The sequence below is a fragment of the Amblyomma americanum genome, chromosome 6 (assembly GCF_052857255.1).
Source record: "Amblyomma americanum isolate KBUSLIRL-KWMA chromosome 6, ASM5285725v1, whole genome shotgun sequence".
Lineage (NCBI taxonomy): Eukaryota > Metazoa > Arthropoda > Arachnida > Ixodida > Ixodidae > Amblyomma > Amblyomma americanum.
The window spans coordinates 37,308,942-37,333,246 of record NC_135502.1 but is presented as its reverse complement, the minus strand read 5'-3'; the positions used below and the strand labels follow the sequence as shown (position 1 = coordinate 37,333,246).

The 24,305-nt window shown below is 50.3% G+C and overlaps 1 protein-coding gene across 7 annotated transcripts in view; it reads left to right on the top strand.

Moving 5' to 3' along the window:
• The window catches only part of zfh1 (Zn finger homeodomain 1), a 653,856-nt gene that overhangs the window by 540,746 nt on the left and 88,805 nt on the right, over positions 1 to 24,305 (top strand). The window lies entirely within an intron of this gene.

The window sequence follows — 24,305 nt, the reverse complement described above, 5'->3', positions numbered from 1 at the left end:
GGAATTTTTTATCGCTTCGATATTGTATCAGATGCAGCAGCGAATAGAAACGTTTATGAAAGCATTTCTTCGCGTTGACGTCTGTGTAAGCCGCATCTTTCCAACTAGATGCATGAAGGCGTGCTATCGGCATTTGCACACCAGTGGGTGCGTGACTGGCCGCCGTAATGTTCCACGTTTGAGAGCGCCGGTGCTATTGAGATTAATCGCCATTTTCGGGGCATGTGGCGTTTTCTGCGCTGTCTTAAGATCTGAAGGCTATCATTTGAGGATCTCGGACAGCCACTAGCCTCTGGCGCCTTTAGTGCCCAACCGTTTCTGCGCATGATCCTATTAAGTAATTAGATAACTAAGAAGTTGTTGGCCGCCTCAGTGCCAATAAATATGAAATATTGGCAGTGGCTTAGCTCGGCTATACGTAACGAGAGGTACGTTTCCCTGGATGAGCTTGTTGTGATCACTGTATGATTAGCAATGAGACACATTGGGTATGCACATCTTTTATTCATTTTGCAATGCTTGACAGAGACGAAGACTTCCCGATGATCTGTGAGGTAGCATGCAGTGGTCTCAATTTTGTCGATACAGTATTTCGATTTGTAGAGCCTCTTTAGTATACAAGCTCTATAGTAGTTCCCCATTGTGTAGTCTGGACGTGAGGGTCCGAAGCTAAATTAAAGGCAAACTTTTCTTTCATACACCAAGAGAGGTCCTGTTTAAATCGCCCTAAGTCACACACAACTGTGAGAACCGTGGCGCAGGCTGGTATACACGTGGCAACCATATCAATCGTCTGCTTGACAGATGCTCCCGGTGCCACGTCGACTCCTTGAATGATAATGCCGCTTTCGAGAAGCTGAACACAGCAGGCTTCACCATTATCCACCGCGATCGAAAGGAGCTGTCTGACAGCGGTGATACCTTGTTTCACGTACACACAGGCTCCGGCGTTCTTATTTGGTTCAAGCCAACTGCCAGGCGACAACCTCAGGATCGGAAGAGTTAATCTTCTCTTGTCTATACCGCCGTTTAGCAGCAGCTGGACTCTCCTTCTCTGCATGCATGTCAAACGTTGTGATGCAGACGCCCACTACATCTCCGCCTTTTATACGCCATCTGCGCATGCGACGCGGGATTCGGGTTATAGAGCGACGTGCGGCGAGGCGGCGACGAAGAACGCGGCGCGGCTGTGGGGTCTCTCGGGTTACCATGGTATCGGTGCATGCGCACAACCGCTCATCCGCGTGACGTCACGCTCGGCTTTGACGGTGGAGCGGCCGCGCGGCCGCGGCGACAGCGAAGCGCACGCCGCATTTTTCTCCTCTTCGGTTCCCATGGTAACGGCGCATGCGCTCAACTGACCTCTCCCATGTACCGCGAAATGCTCCACTGGTAGCCCCGTGTAGCTTTCGCTACAAAAAAAAAAAAATAGAGCTCTTGGCTGAATCATCGCACTCGTGATGTTGGAATTGCGTTTGTGCGTAGCATGAGGAACAGATGTGGTTCACAATTAGTTGTTTTCTTGTTTATTCATTTTTTGTTGTGGGTTTGTTGTTGTTTTTAGCCGCCCGCCGCTTTATTTTCTTCTATATGGCACGCCAAGCGTGCTGCGTACCATAGAGAGGGGGGGGGGGGGGTGGCCTGTTGTGACCGGAAACGCTGTAAGGGCCACACAATATGCTTCACCAAGCGTTCGCGCTTCCTACGCATTGGCTTTTTCTGTAGCAAGCATCGTCGGAAACAAAAAAAAAACGTTTATATCGCAATGAACTGTTCTTTTTTATTCACTTACCGTCGCATCTGCCTTTTAGCGGACTCCTATAAAGACATTGCACGGCACCACTATATTTTTCAGCTTATTTCCGCTGTGCTGGTCAAGGTTTCAGAAAATGGCGAATTCAGTCAGTCGCCGTATTTTGCGCGGAAAGCTTGCGAACTTCGGAAAGGGCAATTAATCTTATCCCAGCACGCTATTAGATAGGGAAAGGGGATGCTTAACTGAAGAGTTTGATCTCCGAAATTTCGGGGCTTTAGACCAGGCACTGTTAGGGTGAGCAAAAGTGCAGATCCGCCAGCTTCGCAACAACACTACTGCAGGATTCATAAGTTGGAAATTTCAAAATTCATCCAAGTAAACGTCCTCCGGCCGCTGCACGGGTTTGTGCGGGTCCATTTTGTGTTTATAAACTAAGCAATAACTGGTGGATGTATTTCTGTTTTGGGAATTGATTGGTTATTTCGGTGCTCCCAGGTTGTTATGGGTGGCATATGTAACGAGTGAATCAGTGTGAATGGATTCAAGACGCGTCTTTATGCAACTGCGTTACGCTGAACCAGTGTGGATTGTTCATTCACTTCCAGTTCATTGATGATTCGTACAATTAGTTTCGATCAAATGAGGGGAGTTGATTTCCAGCTTAATGTGCATCGTGAATCCGGATCCGCGAAGTCAAATACGTCATTTAGTGAAAGAAAAGCGCACCAATTACCTTCCCAGAATGGGCTGAATATGTAGAAGGTATAACACGTGCTAAGCAGCTCAGTTCGACGTAATCAATGTGCATGTTAATGCAGCGAATGACGCCTGTGGCAAAAAAGAAAAAAAAACGCGGTCGCACATGCAGAGGCTTCCGACCGAGTTGGTATTTCTTGTTCCGCTTCGCTCATTAGTTGTGGCACGCGCGATTATTTCAGTAACACCAATTTATTTATTTAAATAAATACCAATACCAATACCAATAAAAACCAATCATCCCTATGTTGGTGTTTAGCATGTCGCTCCTTTCATTCCCATCGACGACAAGAAGTGAGAATTCTTAAAGCTCCCTACAGCATCACCCTCTCCCCCTCATTTCATCCTTAAGCCGTTGAGTTTCATATCGTGTCGTAGCATTCGCCAGTCAAAGTTTCCGAATGCTCCTCCGTAACTGGTCCAGCTCTATCTACCGGTGTACGAGCCGCAGTCTTGTTTTCTAAGCTGTGCATTTTATTTGTCTTTTCGTTATATCTACTGTTCTAATTTTTTTCCTACACTTGGCGAACTATCATAAATATCATATATTCCCACGAGTTCGACAGTATGTACCCGACTACGCGTGCAATGACGGCGCGCGGGAGACTTCAGCCCCTAATGACCTCTTTGTGCTCTGTTTTCCACACATCGCTTTCTCTTTGCTCTTCAAAATGATGACGTCGAAGACGTCGAAGTGAAAATCGTTCTAATGAGTCCTCTAATGAGCCCACTTGGTTTACGACAGCGCAGCAACTTCTTACCGTACACTGTCGCTGAGCAGTTTTCCTTTGTTTCGACATTATGTTCGCCCACTGTGCTGTCTCTTTCTCTGTTAACATTTTCGAAAGAAATGTGGTCGGCACAGAAAGGATGTTGAGTGCGGATTGCCGGCGAAAAGAGAACGATAGAGTTTCAAGGAAGATGGCTGACAAAGCTGTGAATCCTTTCGTTAAAACCCGGAGAAACCTTAGGAGTGCTTTTATTAGGTAGGGGTCCCGGGTAACCTGGAACCTGTTCTCACTGCGGCTGCCCGGCAGAAACTCCTCTAGACACAAAGGGAGCGCGGCGGAGGTAAGGCGTGAGAACGGGTTGGTTGGGACATTAGACAGGGCGTAGGGAGACGGGGCCGGGAAGACGGGATTCTTCAATTATCTACACGCAGCAGCGGACTAGCGCACCACAAGGCTCATCCATCAGCTCTGGACCTGCAGAGTCCCAGATGAATTCCCCGCCGCGTACCCTTAAAGACCCACGCTGACAGAGCGTTAGTGTGGATGACCCTTCCGAGACTCTGCACCGATTTCTATGAATCTTTCCTGGACAGGGACGACACATGAAATCGCTCCGTTGAAAGAACCAACATGGGGTGGATAGGTGAGTGGGTGGGTGGGTGGGTGGGTGTGCCCTGGTCCTCCGCGTCTGTCCCCGCACTTGCAGAGTTTCGAGCGCATTTCTAGGAGTCGTGTGCCCGTAGCAAGGGGCGTGTGTGTGGTACTTAGCGCTGTTCCCGATAGACACTTCAAGCAGTGCTTAACTCTGCTAACTGCAAAGCTTCAAAGCGAGGGAAGTTATTTTGCTCATCATTGAGTGAAATCATCAGAATTCATAAAAGTCTCAAGATAACGAGGGACTTGTCACCTGAACAATGCTATATTCGCAGCATGCGTCCACGTTTTGGATGGCTAGACATATCTTTGGACTGAGCAGTTATTGCACTCCGTGGTGAACAGCCGTAAACAAGTAGATTAAAACACATAATCTTGATACTATGCTCATTTAAGAATATGTGAAGGAAAATGAAAACTATGCTTCGATTTTGTATTGTGTACTACTGCTTAAATCGGCACTACAGCTGCCGGGCTTAGTTGAATCCCCACACGCAATTCCACTGCGCACTCTCCTCTTGTCAGTTCAGGCAACTAGTAACAGAACAGACAGTCGGGTTGACGGCGTTGTGGGGCTGTTACGGGACTGCTGTTGTTTTCCACAAAATCTGCGGGGAAAGTTGAAAACCGCGCATAAAAAAGGGTTTACTGCACAATATCGAAGGAGTACTGAATACACAACACTCTGTATAACGCTCTAATTGCTAGTTCAAACTGATCCTGCCATCGCTAAGGGTATATGCAGTGCTTCAGGGAGGAACGGAACACTCTAAACATGAATACACCTATATGGGAGTGAAAAGAGAGTAAGCTGTGTTCTAGTTAACTGCCTTTTATAAAATTGAGTGCGCCAGAGGATAGCCTTTTAATCCTTTCTGTTTAGAGTGTAGCTAGCGTTGGGGACGCCATTTATTTTAACGCTCCGCCCAGCGCTTAGTTTGAAGTAGTGGCTACAAGATTGCTCAGCGGCGCGCGCAACTTCGATTCCTCAATTCCTCAGGAATAAGAGGCATCACAACGCTGTACGATAGGCCTGGCAGCTGCCTCATATTTCGGGAAGCTCGAGAACCGCAGAATCTTTCCTAATGTTTATGGCGAATTTCGCATTTTTCTCTGTCAGGAGCGATGCTGAGGTTACTTTGGAGGCGCTCTTGACAATAAGATTCGCGTGGCCAAATATAGGCTGCATTGCTTCATCTGTAGTGTGCGCGGTAAGTTGTGACGTCACCTTCAAATGGCACACCGAGACCATAGGGTGGTCGCCGATGTTGGCATAGAATGTGGTTAACATCGAACACGCGGCTCGGAAGATGAGTGATGAGCGTGCTGAGGTACTGTTTTCACAGCTGCGTATCATAAAGAAAGACAAATTAAAAGACTGCTAGCTGTGGTTGGCACAAAAATTAAGCAATGGTTCATCGCTGCATGTTACAGTGTTTTGGAAAAGAATGCATTATTCATGCTTGCGCACACACAAAAGGCAGCACGCGATAACCATCGCCGATGGTAGTGCGTCTGTGCCATTCTGCACGGTGACAACTCAGAGATTGCGATAACTAACCTTTCTAGCCGTCAACTGTGCGCACAGAGCTAGAAATAAATTTTACAAAAGACTGCCGTGGCATTGCGTGCGTTGAAATACTCCGTGTAGCAGCTGTTGCTACCGCCCCCGGTCCCGAGGCAGCAAAAACGTGCTGCTTATGCTGACGCTCGTTTTATTACTGCTGTTGTTGAGATTTCCTAATCCGAAATCCGAACGTCGCGGCTCAAAAGCGTGGAGGCGCTGTTGTGTTTAGAAACAGCGCTCGCTAGTCTCTAGACCTGTCGGTGAAAATGTCAGCATGATCGTTCCCTGCATGTGCCTCGCCACAAACACCAGCCGTTGGCGTTCTCAGCAGATATAAGTGATTAGTGCTTAATGCCTCGCGATTTAGTTTGTTTCGGAGCTACGTAGGCTTAGCATCTGCGGTCGTTAAACATACGAACTTGGGAAGGTTACAAAACTGTGCAAGGAAAAGAAGAGTAGAACAATAAATAACCTGCTCCTCATAGAAATCAATCTTTTGGCACTTGCAATAGTTCATTATTTAATTCTTTCTTAAGAAGAAGCCAACACAATTAAGAAAGAGGGAAGGTTGTGACAGGGGTATTATAGGCAAAAAAAAAAAGAATCTCCTCTTATAGTGTTCGGTTTCGGCACGTGCAGGTTTGGCGCAATGGAAACTTCCCTCCAACAAGCTGTACAGACATGCCGTCTCTTTTTTTCTTTGTTTCTTCAGACATCGCTTGAAAGCCAAGGAACCATTGTTTTCTTTGCATCGCCGCGCTGTCTTCGTGGCCGCTTTTTTTTTTTTTCAACATATGTTGCCACCGCGGCGACGATGACTCGTTACCTGCCTGCGAAGTTGGGCATGCGGCAAAAGTGAGATTCTGTTGGTTACGGAAAGCTGCGCTGCGTTATGCCGCGGTGAGCGGCGCTTTTCTTTGCCAAATAAACGTCCCATACTTACACACATGCACGAACTGACTGCCCTGTTTCTTGGCGATTGAATGAGTGAGAGCTCTTCCCACATAATGGGAAAAATGAGCGAAAAATGTATACCTATGATTCGATCTAATGAGGCGGCAGATGGCCACGCGTTCGCCAAACGAGCTCAGTAGTTACTCAGTCATGATTTATGCTAGCTGAATAGCTACTCAATCATCTACAACATCGTCGTTAGTACCACAATGGTTTTTATCTCGATCGCAGCCAAGTCCCCGCCAGGGAAAAATCCTCTCCCATTAACGCCGAATTAATCCTGCCACTTGCGGACACAGACATGTTATGTGTGAATTCTTGTTGTGCTTTAAGTGAGAGCTACAGACAGCCACCATCGTTACCTGCAGTAATCAAAGTGATATCGGGGAAAGATGGTTTGCGTCATGTTTGCATTTAAAAGAAGTTGTATCACAGCATTAGTGGTCGAAATGCCGCAAAATGTGCGAAACGATGTTTGTTTCATGTGGCAAAAAAAAATTGAGGATATTTCCCTTCCTTGCTCAGTGACTTGACTAAACATGCTTAAACTGCAGGTGGCTGCTTGAGCATGCTAAAAAATGACGCAGCGCATGGACACGTAACTGCTTTTCACTTGAGCAGAAGCATGCTTGAGCAGTGCACTCTGCTATTGAGTTTTGATAAGCGCTCTTCGACGCTTCTAGATTGTATTCGTCCTGAATAACAATCAAGCTTTCACTTTTTTTTTTTGGCATACGAGCTTGGGGAATCGGCCTATACGATGTTGCGATCAATATGCTAGTAAATACGCTATGTAAAAGCCAGCTTGCTTACAAAGCCTTACATTGAACTATTGGTCCGCTGCTCCATCTTTTCAAGAAACGTTTTGTCAATATCGATGCATTTCTCATTTCAGTTTCACAAAACTCGACTTGCAATTGATGTCAGCAAAGTTTGTAAACGCCACTGGAATGCGATGTTATGTAAGAAAAAATATACGGCACAGTATCTCCATTCACTTCACCTCCTAATGAGTCTAATGAGGAATTACTCAATCGAATGAAATCAACTCGTCCTAGGGGATTCTCTAAATACATGGTAGGTCCAAATGTACTAACAAACAGGTGAAGTGTGGAAGTTCTTGAGCGTATCGAACGTTTCCAGATAACGACAGGCTGAACTAAAACGCTAGCAGGCGTATTCGCCCGCCTCTACTTACTGCTCCGCATTTTCCTAACTTTGCCCGGCGCCAAGCTGCATTCGAATAACGTCCAAGGGAGCGAATTGCGCCAGTCTGCCGAGCTGCAGCATTTGCACGTGCGGCACAGATCATCACGAACTCGTCGCGTTCACGGCCGGCACGTGTCACGAAGTTACGTCGAAAAAGGCCGCGCTTAGCCAGCTTTGAGCCTGCGGAGCAGGGCAACCTCTCTCCCCTACGCCCCTCACCCACCCCGAAGCACGCCCCGTTCTCCCCCTCAAAATATCTCGCGCCGCGTCATCTCGGGGCAGCGCTGCAGACATAACGGCGGCTGGCGCATTATACCCGCACGTTCTGGTGCTTCCAGTGACTCCACGGCGCGCGCCAGAGCTGGCTCGGCCGCGCGTATTCAACGCCAGGCAGGCGAGGAGCGCGCTAGGAGGAAGCGACGCGGTGGCGGCGGTGGTCGGCACGCATTTACCTGTCACCGGAATCCCCATTCATCACGGGAGTCCGAGGGGCGCCAACAGCGCGCTGCTCGCTTCCTCTCTGCGCCTGCCTGCCCGGCCGTCGTCCGCCGCTAACAATGCAGCGTGTCATTCGTGCGGTAATTGGTGCAATTTCCACGTCACCTGAGCCGACTTATCTCCCTCGCCGCTGTCCCTGCTCGTGCCCCGGCTCTTCCCCGGCCACCCTTCCTGCAAGCCTGCTGGGCTTGCTCATTCCAGCGTCGAGCCGGGCTTTCGGGGGGAAGAGGGGGAGGTTTGAGCCCGCGCTTGGCTGCCTTTTTGCAGGTTGGGTAGGAAAGCAGGTTGGCGGAAGGACGAGGCGGTTATAGTCCTTATCACGCGTCCAGCACCGGTGGTCTTTCCCTTCTTCTCACCTCTTCGCTCTCGCTACAAGCCCAGTGTCCGAGTGCTGCAGCGTTTGGCCCTGTATCTACGACCGTCGCGCGCCGCATGGACCGGAGGGATGGGGAATCTCTCGCTCCGACTCCGAGGGAGTCGTTTGCAGCGAACTCTATTATGTGTGCTACGTATAAATACGCGTGCGCGGCTGGGCTAGACCTGCGCCCGTGGCTATAGTGTTTCCCGTGTGCCACCCACCGCTCTGTCTCCCTCACTTCGTTCAGACCGGCACCGGCGGTGGGTTGGCTGTAGTAGTGGTCTCCGCCTGTCGGTAAGGTTCGTGCCAGCGCGTCGCGGCTCCGGTAGACGAAGAGCTGTAGTTGTGCTCGGCCAGTGACTCATTCGCGGACCTCGTACGTGGCTGATCCGTATCTGAAGCGGCTGCAAATGGGGACCTGCCTTGATGGCGTCGATCGACGCTAGATTGGCTGGCGCACCTCCCGGCTTGTCGTCCCCGGCGCTGTGTTCTCTACCGCGTGGGGGGACTGATGACCGTTATTAACGCACAGGAATCGCTGGTCATGGATGCACACTTATTCTGTTGCTGTTCTGCTTTCTAATCGCTCTCTGATTTCCTTGAACAGGGACTGCTGATAACTAAATGCTGCGCGTATTTCATTATATGCTTTTGAGATCAGATGGACAGGAACAGCTTTTAACTAATACCATATCTCAGCGGAAATGACTTGTTATAAGCCCGCCATCCTCTGAAAGACCGGTTATTTGTGCTACCTGCTTGCAGATTTGTGAGGATTTTTTGTTGTCTTGAAAATTAGTGCGTACTGGCTCAAATTCAAATCATCAGCTCATCAAATTGCATGTGAAAGCCACAGAAATGGCACGGGCCGTGGAATCATAATCCTGAATCTTAGTATAGTGACTACAAGGCCAGGGACATGTACTGCACTCTTTTTTTTTCTTTGATGTGAAGAAAAAAATATACTAACACTGAGAAAAGAGCCATCAAATTTCTCTGGTTTCTTTGAAAGTTGTCCAAGTCACAGTTCCAGATTCTTTGGTTTGTAGTGAATGGTGTAACGACAGCTGCCTTTTATTATTCACCGAGTATCCAACTGATGTTTAACAATACTAAAAGCACATTTTGCTTGTCGCCGTTATTCATGTGGCATATACAAAGCGGCGGAGGTTCCGGTGCGAATCCGTGGCCAACTGACGTTTAGCGTGTGCTCTTCTGTTCAGAGTCAAGGTCAGTTGCGAACGGGAAAACATTAAAACTGCGTCTATCAAAACGTTCTAGCCCCGAAGCTGCGGACTGGGTAGCCCACTGACGCCTGTACGAAATGAAAAGAGAATGTTCAGACCCTCCGAGCAGACATGTAGCTAGACACGACTAGAGGGAAAAAAATACGCGGATGTATCGCGCTCACGTGTACACTCATCGAATAGCGCAGGACGCCACATGGGCGCAATTCGATGCGAGGGAAGAATCTGGACCGGTCGGACGTTCTCTGCAGCAGCAGCAGGAGCACGCGGGGTGGGGTGGGGGGGGAGGGGGGTTGTGGAATAAAAAAATAAGAAAGGGGGAGAGGGAAGCCACACTGGCCGGAATACAACGGACCCATTCACGGGGCAGGGCAATCGGCTAAATAGCCCCGACAAACTGGCCCGTCCTGTCGGCCGCTTCCTGGCAAGGCATGGACTTGCTGTGGGGAACCCTGGGGGACGACGGCCCGCTCCTCCTCCAAGCCATATCCCCAACCAAGCTCGGAACGCAAACAGACAGTGTGATCGCGCGCTGTGGCACGTCGCCGCCAAGGAGTCTCTTTCGTCGACCCTTGCAACTTCGCCATCCTCCACGTCTTGCCCCCCCCTCCCCCACGCCGGACTGTATATACCCACACAACTTCCCAGTCACTGTCCTGTTGCTTTGCTTCGACCGACCTTTATTTTTTTTCCCTCTCAGCCAACTTCTTTGCCTGGCTGTGTGCCCACGATGTTGCAGAGAGGACCGGCACTGCCAGATGATGCCACGGCGGCGCCTCTTCTTTTTGTCTCTCCCTAAATACGTGCCAACGCTTATTCCCACTTCGCCTGATTGGACTCACCGCTGCAACGCTCGCAGCGGGCACGTCGAGCTGTCATGCTAGCTTTTCACGTATACTACGCCAGCCGAATATACGCAACTCCGGCGTAGAGGTTTGCTGAGGCGCTGAACTTCCATATTCAGGCGAGGCTGGCCACTGTCTCTGCACAACTATTTGGATGGACGACGCAAGACTCGGGAAGTTAGACGTGGTTTCAAGTAGGAGCCTGATGGTCTGATTGCGACAGATGAAATTATACACTATACCGACCGCGTCGTAAACAAGCAGTAGGCTCCTGTTGCCATACGCGTATTGTTTAGTTTTTTCTTATAATGTTTCGTTCTTGCAAGCAATGGAAATACTCGGTAGCCACGATTTTCTTCCTCTTTCTTTTTGTTTGACGTAGTGAGAGGTACGTTTAGAGATGCGTTTCAATATATATACGCCGCCGCGGTGGCTGAGTGGTTATGGCGCTCGGCTGCTGGCCCGAAAGACGCGGGTTCGATCCCGGCCACGGCGGTCGTACTTCGATGGAGGCGAAATTCTAGAGGCCCGTGTACTGTGCGATGTCAGTGCACATTAAACAAATCCAAGTGGTCGAAATGTCCGGAGCCCTTCACTGCGGCGTCTCTCATAGCCTGAGTCGCTTTGGGACGTTAAACCCCCATAACACACACACACACACACACACACACACACAGTAGACTTTGTGATGCCATCAGAACCTACCACCTACGGGGTTTTGTGCAGCCTGGTTCCTAGACAGCAACCTAGAGAATAGAAATAAGAAATCAGAAGAGAAAAACAATGATGTATGCTAAAGTCGACACCGTCACAGCACAGCGGATACCTGCTACTGCAGCTAACAATCCGAATATCGCTGTTGATGGACCGACAATTGCGAAGAAACTGACGCTATAACACGCACATATGTTACAACAGGAGCTGTAGTAAATGTGAAATCTAATGCTAAAGCATTCCGCTCTTAAGACGACTTCAGCGTCCTCAAAGTTGTTTTTTCTCTTGGGTATACGCAGGATTCCCTCAAACGCACTTTCAAGTTCTATACAAAGGTAAAAATAAAATTAGGTTTGAGAAGGAGAAGTGTCCTCATTAACATCGCTCACAACTGTGCGCCTCCAGTACTTTGCTGCTTGATGTCCAGCGGTCGTTTCATAGGCCAACGGTGTTCCCGGCTTCCTCCTAGCCTGTGTCGCGTCCTCCGCTCCTTCGACCGGACGCAAGGGGGGGAAAGGGGGGAAAGGGGGGCAGGCGTAGCGGCCTCAGCGTTCGGCGCGCCTGAGGACGCCGACTGCCGTGCTTGGCGCCTCGATTGGAAGGTGTGCGCGCGCCGCTACGTGACTCCACTACGTAAGCGAAGAAGCTGATTTGACGTCTCTATTTCTCGGACCTCCCTCGCTTTCGTTGCCCCTGCGCCCGAGCTTGGGGGCTCACCTTGCGCCAAGGCAGTCGTGTATACAGACGGTGTTGGGGGCGCACGGCAGCGTCGGACGCAAAGGTGTTCCGACGCTTATAGTAGCAACCCCGGGAGGCCGTGTAATGTGCACCCTATTCGTAGCCCCTGAAATAAGCAGGGCGTTGAACCGGAGTGACGCCGTACTGACGGCAGCCGCGTTTTTCCGACCTTAGTTGTTTCCAGGTTCGTCGTTTGTGTTTCATGCATGCATATACAGTGCCCGCCGCGAATTCATTCATTCTGGAAAGGCCCTGTAATTATCTTCTTTCCTCCTTTCCCTCTCGGGGTGGTTCAGGGGGTCATTGTGAGTGAAACAATTGCTGCGCATTTCCTTTCCCCATAAATGCCCCCCCCCCCCCCTCCACACGAATCGCCGGTATGCAGTACTAGTGGCTGCTATATATACTACAAAGCCACACGCAGTTGCCGTGATTGTACCTGGCTTCAGCGCCCTCTTTCCACGGCACCTGATATTACGAGCAGTAGGTTGTCAACGCTGCTTGTCACGTACACGAAGGTGTAATAGGTGTGCGAGCTTGCACCTAAACATACGCAGGTTGAGAACCGAGTCGTTTCCTCGTGTTTACGTGTCGCCGAGCTTCACGGCGTTTTTTTTTTTATTTCTTCTATTCGGCTGTCGTCGGTCGCTGCGTTCGTTCAGAGGACTTCCGTTTCGGCTGCGCTGCGCGTACGTGGCGGTGCCTACCGATGAGAAAACTGCAGCACCGCGACACCTTTGCGAACTATGTACGGGGGCGCAAATTTGTGTTGCTGTTATTTTATTCCTTCCTAGTGGAATCTAAGCGTAACCTTTCCGCCCCCAGAGGGTGTCGCGCTCACTTAGTCCTCGATCTCTGTCGCTTTACTTTATTCATTCATTTCTTTCTCTCTTTGTACATTCCATCACGGCAAAAGATTGCATTTCTACAACAGTGTCGCTTTTGTTTTTGGCGCATGGGAGTCTGATCTGCTACGTCATTTGTTCAGAGATGAAAGAGAGCTTACGGAGGTCGCGTTGCGGAGTGTGGTGAGAACAGCGGGAGGGGGGGGTGGGGGGCGGTATTCTGAGCCGAAATGGAGGAGAGTTTGTGAAAAGATTGAAAAGATCACCTCCCCGATACTGAGCGTGGGCTGAGAAAGACGTCAACCGCAACGAGGGGTATTAGCACTGGGAAAGGGCGAAGTGAACGGGAGATGAAGATGAATGGAAAGTAATGTATCCAAGTTGTCGACGCACAATGCACGGCCACGCTCCTGAGCGAATGGCAGCTGATCGAAGCACGCGAAAAACGGTTCGACTATACGCCTACGCGGGCTTAAATGACAGCGCAAGTTGTTCGCTGCGAGGAGTGCGCTTGTGTTTACGCGGCCCCAAGCTAATGTGTAGAAGTCATGAATAATTTAAGCACACAGCCACAAGCGAGCATCCATATGATTTTTTTTTCGCAAAAAATTGAGTGCAGAGATTTAATGTGGATAAGGGATAAGAATTATTTGGTATTATTTATTGCGTTGTTTAGGAACACCAGATATTAAAATTTCAATGTTGTGATCCATGTTCATAAGCCTTGCTGATCGCGGTTTTATCGTGTGCCTAAAGCTTTGTGAATAATTCCAAAACATGTAATGTTGAATGCCGTGAACAGAGATGCAACGTGAAATCAGTTCAGCTTGGGGCATGAAGGGTGCTTTATTTGTTGCTTGAAATTTTAACTTATTTTTCAAATAAACTGGTGAGAGAAGTTTATTAAGTGCTGCTGCTACTCAATAACTTTATAGGGTAGCTGTAAGGTAGATCTGCTTTCAAATGTTCTCAGCGTGTTCTGAGTGCGGACTGTTCTTCAGGATACTGTGCAGGGAACGTGCAGGGAAGACGGGTCCAGTGAAACTTTAAACGAAAGATCTTTGCGCTCCGTCAATTACCTAAGACGAGGGCGTTGTTTTCTCTAGGAAAATGTCTAGCTATAAGAGCAGAATCAACAATAACAATTCACGGGCCCTACATCACCAACGGCTCTTCTGCCTTTACTGTGGCACCGACCTCGATTTAGGGGCTGCAAGAAATATTCCCAGTGCTGACGTTTTAAAAAATAGAGTGGTACTGACTGACTGACTTCAAGTAATACCCCCTCACCCACCTCCACGTTATAACATGCTTCCATTCTTCAAAATTCCTCGGAAGAAAGGCAGCGCCCGCAAGTAGATTTTTCAAGCCTGTCACTGATTGCCTCTTGCCAGCTGCGTTGTAGTTAGCGCTGCTAACCTCACCACCACACTTCATATCTCCCCCCGTCCTCTTCCTCTCGAATATGAAAAAAAAAATCATATACGTAACAGCTTCCGCCCAAATAGCAACTCTGCATAAGCCTCTTGATCCGGTTTTTCAGTTTCGGAATGCACCAATTGCAGGGACGTCGGATTGTTCAAGAAGCATCGTTGGGGTGACCGTTTTTTTTTCTCAAATATTTCCCACCTGTCCCTTCCGGATCTTGGAAAAGCACAACCCTGAACAGCAAAAATAAGCGACAACCTTATGTACTCCAAGCAAGCCGGACCGCTCGTATACGTGCATCGAACCCCAGTTTAGTCTCACTTTTGCTTCATTTTTCACGCAGAAACGGGCGTGAGTTATTTGCAGAAATTTCAGGATTTTTTTTTTTTTCCTCTGAAAGCGTGCAACTAGACGCCCTCCATCGTCTGCGCATCGCCGAGCGGACGAGAAGAGCAGGAAAGGTCCTCACTTGCTTCATCATCCCGTGCACTGTCTATGATGATTCGGTCGCTGTTGTGTAAAGGTTAAAAAAGAAAAGGCGGCACCTCCAGGAAAATGGCGGTGGTACGTGCCTTCCGTTTTGCCCCGACGTCTCTTCCACATCGAGTACGCGGCCTTTTCTTCTGCATGAACAAAGGGGGCGAGCCGGGCCACTGCTATAGCTCATCGCCTCTTGCTTCCCGACTTCCGCCCTGCTACATGAACGCCAGCGTGGTGGTCTCATATCCGCACTATGCGTAAAGCCACAACTGTGTAATAAAAATATAAAAAAGGAAACACGGAACAAAACACGAAAGGAAAACGCCACGCGTGTTTCCCCGCTAACACAAGATGGGGCTGGACGAAGGAAAGCTTCTCTCATTCGGGAACCGCATTGATATTCAGAAATCCGCTCACTTGCTCTTTGCCCCCCCCCCCCCCCCTCTCCCTCTCTCTCTCCCCACCTCCGCCCACTTCCTCGCGCTAGTCATTTCCTGTTCCGGTTCCCCCGCAGCGCAGCCATCTTTGTGGCACAGTGTCATTGGGGGCCGTTCCTGCATACACACTCACAAGTGAGGCGGCCGGGCGGACCGCCTATGCAGTCACTCAGCTGCACTGAAAAGGAACGCTGCAAATGTATGCGCACACATGTAGAGATGGGCCCTCAGCGTCGATATAAGAATGCCAGCGCTGCGCTTTGCTCGCTAAGTTCTCGCTCGAACTCAAGCATAGCAGGGGCACGGTACACGCGACGTCTTCGGGACCCAAAGTGCCGAGAGGACGGCGGCGGAACAATTCACGTATAGCGGGACGAGGCTGGTCGCTAATGCGAACCCCATTAGGCTGTTTGAAGAGGATCGCGGAGGCGTTTTGTGCTCGGAGCGACAGTGAAGATGGGACAGCAAGCACGGGTACAAGAGAAGAAGCGTACAGGGAAGACCCGTCGTTGGACAACAGCTTTGCCTTTGAGCGTAGCGCGCGCGGGTCATGAGAAGAGTTCCAACTGTCGTCTGAGCGGCCCCTGTCCGCCTTGTATCGCGTATTCACGCTCCTGGCGTTGTGAAAATGGACAGCGTTAGATTCGTTCCTCTTACTTTTCACTCTTTTTTTTTCCTCCCTCTTCGAACACCGCTCAGTTGTTTCTTTTTTTTAAACATTGTTTTGGTTGTGTATTTTTTGTAGCTGTATTTGTTGCTTTACTGCGACAATGGCTGCGCGCATCGCGAACTGGCATTTGATAAGAAGGAAAGTTCGCCGTGACAAAGAGAACGGCTTCGAATGGAGCGGCACGAGTTTCCGAGTGCGCGTCCCACGGCTTTACTCGTAGGGCAAGACTTTGTTGCGCAAGTTCTTGCTTCGTAACGAACTCGCTTAGCGCAGTCAGTCGAGGTATCGTACAGCCGAATAGCGCCGCATAGCACCCGGCTTGGATAGGGGTGGATATAAAATCTAGCTGTTTGCTGCGAAAGAGTTTTGAACTCCTTGGTTGACATGTTTACTTTTTTAGTTATAGTTGAGGTAAAATCGAGCACCACAAGTATGTAGAGGAACGAGCACGTGATGCAAGAATAAATCAGTGGTTATACGAACGTTGACAGAAGGTGCTCTTCGCATTATCTCATGTCTTTTGGGTCTTCGGTATTCTTATTCACGACATATGAATGCAGCTTGCGGTGTAACGTATGTAGGGGCTAGACATTCGCCTTGTTTTAACTCGTGTTGACCATGTGTTATGAACACATGTGCTGTGTTGTTCTCAGCGCGCATTTTGTTATGTCTTGCCTCTGATTCCATTACATTTAACACTACATCACCTCTAATCAACTAGCCCGAATACCTATTTTAGTTAATCACAGCGCATGCTACGCAGAGCTCTAGCGCCCAAACCTTGTGCAGATAACTAGTTCACCTGGTGATAACTAGGTCCAAACTAGAATTTGCATCGCCCATTTGGAATCCTCATCCAGCTTACCTCATCAATGCCCTCGAATCTGTTCAAAATCGCGCTGCTCGCTTCATTCATTCATCGTACTCTTATGACATCAGCGTTTCCTCCTTAGAAAACAGCATCCGGATGATCACCCTTATCGCTCCGCCGTCGCATGGCCAGCCTGTCTTTATTTCATAAATTCTTCCACTGGCCTATGCACATCGCACCTTATATCCTTCCCCCCGCACGCATATCTCATCGCACCAGCCATCACCTACAAGTTGCCCGTCCACGCTCTCGCACCGTCACTTAGAATTTCTAATTCCTTATTTCCTCGTGCAGCCAGCCGCAGACTGGAACGGCCTTCCAAACAACGTTGCCATCATCACTTGCCCAAGTCTTTTCGCTGAAAATGTAGAAACTTTCCTGCTATTGTGAATCGGTGCTTTTAATTGTTGCCACCCCTAATGTACTTAACACCCCTCTTTTGGGGCCTTTAAGGTAATAAAATGAAATGAAATGAAATTAATATCTCCAAATGCAAGCAAAAGGGTATTTTTGTGTGGGTTGTCAAATGGGATTTGCTGCACAAGAAATTGGCATGTATAAACGAACGCAGCATGTCACGTTTGCTTCAGTAAAACAAACATTTACGCAAATGCTAACGATGGCCACAGGAAGACACGTTTTCTCCCCATTTTCTTCGTTCCAAGGAATGTGCGTTCCAAGCCCACGTTCAGGTATACACACTCCTGCTGTCGCGAGTTTGCCGTCGTAAGCCTAGCCGCGCAACGTTATATTCGCCGAAGGTTGTTTGGGTGCGCAATGCGATCCGACGCCGCTTGTGTAGATGCAACTTGTCGCCGGCAATCGGCGTCGCTTCGGCGCCTCTGGCATCCCGGGCCATTACTCGACACGGCGGAGGCGCCGCCGGACCAATTCACGGATCCACCCAGCAGCGCATAAGGCGCGCTCCGGTGCGCGCAAATGGCTGAGCGAATTTAAAACTTCGGCCCCGTGCAATCAGTCGGCGGCGGTGGGACGGTGCGCGACGGTATCACTAATGGCCGTGCTTCGACACGCTCACGTAACGCGCTGTGCCCTTCAAGACCTCTCCGCGCGCTTCACGCTGACGCCATGGGCGAAGCACCTGTTACCGGGATGAAAAAAATTAATTGAAGCGCGTTGCTCCGCAAATGGATTCCCTCGCAGTGTTGGCAAGGGGAGAAGTTTGGACGGCCTGCGCGCTTTCCGCTGTGTAATCCTCCCCTGCCTTCCTGGTTCGTATCTCTATCTGTGTGTATGTGTACTATCTGGCAGCAAGGGAGCTTAGGGCGACGTGCTGTACTGTAGTCATTTCCATTTCCAAGAGGGCAATATTCGGGGAATGACGCTTTCCGAGGGCATTTCACGCGGATCGTGTTGTGACCAGGCCCCTGTAAAACATCACTAGAGTTAGGTAAGGGTGCGAGTTTAAGGACGAATCGCAAGCATTGCTTCTATCGGATGACGAGATGCTTTGCGTACATTTTACCAGCGAAGAAAACATTTGTAGCCTGTTTTGTGCTGCGAGCAGATATTGGTAAGGGTCTCCTTTTTTGCCCCGTTTCCACGAGGCATTAAATATACTTCAACTCGTTTCTGGGTGTCGGTAGCCGGTCTGAATGGATGTTATTGCTCGGGTCGTCTTGGTTTTAATCGAGGCAGCAGATGTGGCCTCTGCAAATCCTAACGCAGCCTTACTTATGCTTACAGAGCAACGACTGTTGTCGCCGGTCGCGTGGGGAACAGCTGTCGTAGGTAAGCTTATCGGGCAGTGAAGTGAGAGCACAACCCACCCGACTGGTCGGCGTAGCGCGCTTTTCCATCTCTTAGTCCTAGTGGGTATTACAATCGGAAAATCGCGAAGCGTTAACCTTTGTGCTGCTTGTTGAACGCCGACGTTTGCCGAATGAGGAGCGTGACAGTGATCTCAAGCGTTCTTTATGCAGTGCTGATTGGAATACTTTGTTGTGCGGGTACCCTTCCAAATTTATATCGCAAAAAGAAGAATCGTGTGTCGCCTCCCTCTCCTTCTATCTCGGGCGCCTGTAGTGCGATACGCACGTCTTCGTGGATGTGCACATGTTATCTTCGACAGTACGCGTCTACGCCGCTGATTTATAATGTCATCCCGACATTTGCACTCTTTCCCTCTTTTCTGTAATTCCTGCTTTCCTTTCCATGTCTGGAATAGCAGGTCTGAGACGTGTTCCTGCGGCTGACCTTTCCACCCCTATTAGAGCCAAAGCCTTTCCTGCATAGCCAACGCATACCGTGCAGGTAAACGGCACACCCAGGAAAGCAGGCAACCATGGTTTGGACACCACGCGCCGCCTCGGCATTCTTTGCGTGTCCCGGCATCAGCCAGAGCCGATCACCGTATACGGTCCGTGTCACCGCCCAGTTCCGCAAAACTAGCCGATCCATCACTGGCCACAAAGCGGGCGATCCACTTTGGCTGGCCACATGAAAAGCTCCTTGTTTCTGCGAAACACGCTTGCCTCCTCTTTTACCCTCTCTCTCTCCCTAAAGAAGAAAAGAGGAGGATGCTTTTCTTCCCTACTTCCCTTTTTTCTTCCTGCGCCCGCCTGCCTGCATCTGCAGTGGGATGACTCAAAGGAAACTGCTCTTTAGATTGCTCCGATATAGGGACCCTATCGTTTACTTCCCGTTCGTCGAATGCTGTTTGTGCATTCGGAAAGCGGTGGATGCTTCTTTCACGCGCTCGATCCACTCTCCCGTAGGCGAGTGGCGAAGTGCGCGCGTGTCCTCTGTTGTGCTGCTGAGCGGTTTCCTTGTCTTCCCTTCTGCTACCGTGCTCGCATAAAATGCGGATTCCTGGCGCCGCGGGATGAGTCGCATCCGTTTAGCGATTTGGCTCCAGCCTGTTCTTGCGGTCATTGCGAAGTTGGCGGAAAGCGTTCCGGCAAATGGCGGAGCAGATGTCGGCTTGCCTGGCGGTAAATGGTCGCCACGTGGCGGCGTGGGGGTCAATGCGGCGCGGGCGATGATTGGAATTTTTATTCCTGACAATGTTTGGGCTTGAACGAGCATAGCGCGGTGTCTGTTCCTAGCAGTCTGGTGTGTGTGCACACGTGAGTGAGGGCTGTGAGCGTTTTGCATTTGCAAGCCTTGTGGCAAGCGCCTTGATTTAAGAGAAAGATGTTTAAGCAGCTCGTTACAAATATGGTTCCTTTGTTGGTATAAGTTGGCCGCAGCTGGCATTGGACAGGGTTATTTGGAAGGATATTGGACAGGCCTTTCTCCTGGAGTATACCCCTTTGTCAAAGGTAACTGGGCACAGGTGATTTGCTTCTTAGGCGCGTTGCGAAGCACTTATGGCAGCCCTTAAGCTCCGAATGTGTGTAAGGTAAGGGGAACCCTTGTCCTCACGTTTTGACACCTTTCGGTTTTTAGGGGTGTCGTAACGGCTCTGCTATAGGGTTGAGAAGCAAAAATCTGCTGCTCGGTTACTTTTGGCAAAGGGGGTACCTAGTTATTCTGATGGTGATGATGATGTTGCCGTAAGGATGTGTGTCCCATTTGCTAATCTGTATTTTTCTTGCAAAACAGTGGTAATGAGATTCTCTCGAATGGCAGCTGTTTCCGCCTGTTGTCCAACGAACCATACGCAATAACATTAAACAACGCAAGGTTGTAGTCTTGCTGATATAATGCCTACAAAGTTTGAGGCCTTCCCCTCGCAAAGGTAGCCATCTCACTCCTCCAAGCACTCAGTGTAGAACTCATTACAAAGTTATGCAAACTTGCAGTTTTAAATGGCGCCGATCTTAACTTATCTTTATAGTTTTTTTTCTTCCGATCTATTTTTTTTCCCCCAGTTCGCCGTCACTCTTCGGCCAGAACTTCGCTTTCTGCACTTACACACCCTCCTCTCTTATTTCGCTGCCTCGTTTATGGCCGAGTCGCTGCAGGGCCCTTAACTCTCGCGCCTGCACCTATTCTTCGGGCGGTGATTTTTCTCTTGTTTCGTCAAGTTGACCTATCTTACCGTGCGCGACCGTGTCTTGCCGAGTCAGCGACTCCTCGATCTACGGCTTCGTGGCGCGTGGCTCAGCCCCGGCGAAATGTGTTGGAAGAAGTTGCTCCGAACTGAGCCGGGGCCGTTTTGTTTCCGCCTTCGTGGACTAATTGATAATTACGCTCAGTGCTGCCTGAACCTGTCCTTACACTGCAGGGCCACCGTGTCCGAGGCAGCGTGTGGCCGTTCTGAAGTTTTGCCGGTGATTAAGCACGTTGGCGTCATGAGAGAGACAAAGGGGGGAAACGGGGGGGAGGGGGGGGGGTGAGGAGGTCGACTGACAGTGCTAAAGCTTTAGCCCACCGCCGTCGCCTAATGACACGGGGGCGCGAATCTCCGTTTATTGTCCCCAACTGAGAGGTAGTGCCGCGAATTTCCATGGTATGTATGATAATTATGATAGCGTTTTAGTCTGTGATCTTTACCGGTCACGCAAGTTAGCCGCCTCAGGGGAGCCGGCACAAACCAGCCGGCACAAACTGAAGTGTCCTGAGTGAGTGAGTGAGTGAGTGAGTGAGTGAGTGAGTGAGTGAGTGAGTGAGTGAGTGAGTGAGTGAGTGAGTGAGTGAGTGAGTGAGTGAGTGAGTGAGTGAGTGAGTGAGTGAGTGAGTGAGTGAGTGAGTGAGTGAGTGAGTGAGTGAGTGAGTGAGTGAGTGAGTGAGTGAGTGAGTGAGTGAGTGAGTGAGTGAGTGAGTGAGTGAGTGAGTGAGTGAGTGAGTGAGTGAGTGAGTGAGTGAGTGAGTGAAGTAGAGAACATTATTCGAGGAACGCAGACGCTCATACTTGCACTAACCCTTGTTAAAGGCGAAAGGTGGCTGTTGGCTTGTTCAAACAGACGTCTAAAAGCACAGCTATAACACCGGTCGCAATTTGCGAAGCAGTTGTTACCACTGCAGTTTGCTTTTGATTGTAAAGTCAGCTTTAGCGCTCACGGGAAATTGAGAAAACAATCCACAGTCATGCCACTGAGTTTCACGGTAAATCACAATCTTCACTGCATTTCCACGTGCTCCTCCTTTGTTGCCTTACGGCACAGAATTGTGCCACACGAGTTGCTCCATCTGTCTGGCGCGTGCAAAAAAGGTTCAAATTAAAAGAGGCTTCGTGGCGACATGTAGTTGATATTCAGGGGAGCAGGTGCAGCGTGGCTCGCGAACTACCAAACCCTCAGGACAGGTATAGAAAGGCGCGCTCCCAGCGGAAAGCAGTGCAAACTGGCGCATTCACAGCCGCATCAACGCGTGCAGGCTCGCACCCAAGGTGCTAAGCGGTTCACGTGCGCAACGGAGATCGTGCACGCTCCATAAACATTACCTTTTTCCGGCCAGGTTCTCCCGGGGGGCATTATACAGCTCGCGTGCACCAACGGGCCTGCGTGCCAGCGCTCTCTATAACGTCCGCCTCGAGGCACGCGCAAACAAAGCAGCCTCAGAGAGGGATGGAGAGGTGAAAGGCAGTTTCGGGAAAGGTATACCGCTGGGGAAGCGCGGTATTTTCGTGCGAGGGGGCAAATGAATGAGTGCGCGCGATTACGCTTTCCAGCTTTGGGAGCGCGCGCAAAACAGACGCCCGCTCGCGCCGCGGCTCATAAATCCCGCCTTTCCACGTATTAGGGAGAGCCGTCGCTTTCGCCGCCGCCGTTGCTCTCACCTGGAGCAACCCCCCTCTCCCGCCTCTCTTCCCTTTCATGCCGTCATCTCCAACTCCGCTCCTGGCGCACTCTTCCCTCTTTCTGGGGCACCTTTACGCGTCCCGCGCCGCTGGCTTTTCTGCCCCGGGCTTCGGAGAGCCTCCGGGCGCCGGGAAACCTGGCTTCTGCTATGCCTGAAAGGTGGGAGGATTTGGGGAGAGGGGAAAAAAGGAGGGATCACACTCAGTTAGTTAGGCCGTGTTAAATGGAATTATCCAGCTTAATTACGCCCTCCTTTCCAAGCGTTCCTTTTCCTCCCCTTACGGCTGGCGCCGGAACGGTGCGCCGGCGGCTCCCTTTCGTCACAGAACATTAAGCCGCGCTAGCCTTTTTGCGGGAAGTCGGCGGGAACGGTAGGGGGCACCGTAGGGAAAGAAAGGTTAAATCTTTCATTACTGCTCCCATCATTCTTGTAGCAGCGGGTACTGTGGCTGTTGTGGCTGTTTTTGTTGATGGTGATGGCGGTGGTGCTGCCTGTGTTTCACTCTTGCTTGTCGTCCGTTGTATTGCTCAAGTTGTTTTGTGTACTGTTTACGTTCTTGTTCAGAACCACTCTCCGCTGCAGTGCTCACGTGGGCACCTCCCGCGGTGGGTACTGTTTCAATTCCCTTTATTTACCTGCTAGTATAGGCTTCGCTACGCCTTTCAAGGGGATAGCGTAACTATAGACTAAGGGATGCGCATTGTTTGGGAGTTGTTTGTTTTTGTAGTCCCCCCCCCTTCTTTTTTTTCGTGTCGTTGTTTGCTTGCTTCCTACTTTGATTTGTGCAGAGACGTTGGACAAGGAAAGACGAAGAGGCCCGCGATAGTGGATGGGAAACAGCCAAGAGGAAAGGGGCGGATGGCGTGGATTAGGTAGGCAGGGTGCGCCGCGAAGCGGAGCTTTCGGGAACCAAAGTAATTAAAGGGCCTTCCAGTCGGTCGCGCCGCGTAATGCAGCCGAGGGACGACAAGCCGCACGCGGGCACAGTGATGCCCCAAAGAAGACGAGCTTGGCTCCGCGAGGGCGCGACCGCTGGCTGAGTCGCGCAGAAGCGACTGCTCCATCCAGCAAGGGCGATGGAAGCGCCGCATATGGGTCGGTGGCGTCGCCATTAACGCTCACTGCGTCCGCCTATGCATTGATTATTATATCGGGCACGAACAAGCGGTCGGATATAGGGCCGCGGGGGTGCGTAGATCTTGCGGCTAATTTATTTTGTTCTCATTGCTCTATTCTGTCGCCCAAGTTTTGACAAGCCGCGCGGTACGTTCATTGACTCACATGCACTGCTTGGTTGGCCGAGCGGAAGCCTATACACTGGATCTTGCCCAGTTTTCATCTTCTTGTTCTACAGCGCCTGTCTCTCCTCGTATACATATACCGTAAGCCGAGCCACGTTTCTTGCTTCTTATAGTCTGCGAGCTCCGAGTCGAGGATTCACGGTTAGCGTGTTATTAATTACCCCCCTTCCCGATCCTACTCGCGTTTCCGCCTGACAACCTTTGGCACGCGCGGTTAATCTGTGTGGCCTATCTGACTTTTTTTTCTTCTTCTTTTATCTTCGTTAGAGTTCGCCGCCGGGCGTGTCTCTCTCGTTCGGTGTGGCGATCTCGCCCTGGCTGTACGTGTGCATACGAACGCTCGAGTGAGTGCATATTGCTGCTGCTGTACAGGGAGGCCAAACAGCAGCGTTCACTCCACCGTGTTCACTGTCGCGGCGGTTGCATCCGCGGCAGCAGCGGGTAGATAACAATCAGGGTCCGTGTTACGTAGAGCGCGCATGGATAGAAGAAAGGACGGGGGAAAAAAAGAATGGACGAGACGCAGGCGTTTTTTGC